At 49.0% G+C, this 1203-nt stretch overlaps 1 pseudogene; it reads left to right on the top strand.

Moving 5' to 3' along the window:
* Window positions 1–832: 832 nt before the first annotated feature.
* Window positions 833–950, top strand: LOC126476311 (5S ribosomal RNA; annotated as a pseudogene).
* The last annotated feature ends 253 nt before the right edge of the window (window positions 951–1203 follow it).

Below are 1203 nucleotides of genomic sequence, written 5' to 3'. Positions count from 1 at the left end.
ACTAACATATTTGGTTCAGCGCCTTCGGTGTACGTTTCCAGTTGCTGCGCCATTTCACTCTCCCACTTTGATGCACCTATTCCCCGCATCGCAGAAACTAAGTCTGCAGGGAGCCCAGAATGGGTATTTTCTTCTGACAATGCGGCACTCTACTTGCGCGTTGATATTAGCGTGGGACGTCATGACTAACTTATTTTCTGAAGTCCGTACGTACTTCCTGTTACAGACATCTCTCGAAAAGAACGTTACTGAAGGTCTGAGAAACTCATTACTACACGGAGAAGTACTGATAGTCAGCATCCCTGCATATCATCCATGAATAAAATAGGAAAAGGACACAGTATAATTTGACTCAATATACCACCCGGCGCACAGACTAAAGCCTGGTATACATGTAACGTTTTGTCGTCAGTCTTGCATAACCATGCCAGATTTTTCAAATGAAACTGTACGTGGGGATGGAAGTTTGATAAACTTGCCCGAACTGAATGAAGGTTTTCGAAGTCGTAAAAGACTAATGGACTGGAGCTTTGTGTAGAAGCAAGACTGCTGACAAGCCTGTGCATGTAGACGCGCGTCAGTCTTATCTCTCACAGTTGGCTCCGCTACCAGTCAACTCTCCGTGACACTGGAGCCTGCAGCTGTCGTTTTAGTGCGTGTAGTAGTGAAAGACAATGGTAGACTTACGACACTGGACTCACGGAGTTCATAGAGCTGGAGCGAAGTTTTCCTTGCCTCTGTCAAGTAAAATCTAACGATCACAGTAATCCAGACAAGAAAAACCACACACACGCCGCTTTGGTTAATAAATACAGGGCAGTGGATCGTGAAAGCCAACGGCCTCGCCGCAGTGGTAATACCGGTTTCCGTCAGATCACCGAAGTTAAGCGCTGTCGGGCTGGGCTAGCACTTGGATGGGTGACCATCCTGTCTGCCGAGCGCTGTTGGCAAGCGGGGTGCACTCAGCCCTTGTGAGGCAAACTGAGGAGCTACTTGATTGAGAAGTAGCGGCTCCGGCCTCGGAAACTGACATACGGCCAGGAGAGCGATGTCCTGACCACATGCCCCTCCATATCCGCATCCAGTGACGCCTATGGGCTGAGGATGACGCGGCGGCCGGTCGGTACCGTTGGGCATTCATGGCCTGTTCGGGAGGAATTTAGTTTTAGTGAATCGTGAAGCAACGAAAAAGTTGGTCACCTT

This window comes from Schistocerca serialis, chromosome 4 (assembly GCF_023864345.2).
Source record: "Schistocerca serialis cubense isolate TAMUIC-IGC-003099 chromosome 4, iqSchSeri2.2, whole genome shotgun sequence".
Taxonomy (NCBI): domain Eukaryota; kingdom Metazoa; phylum Arthropoda; class Insecta; order Orthoptera; family Acrididae; genus Schistocerca; species Schistocerca serialis.
Note: the sequence above shows the minus strand (reverse complement) of the source record. Positions and strands in the feature narration are given on the sequence as shown.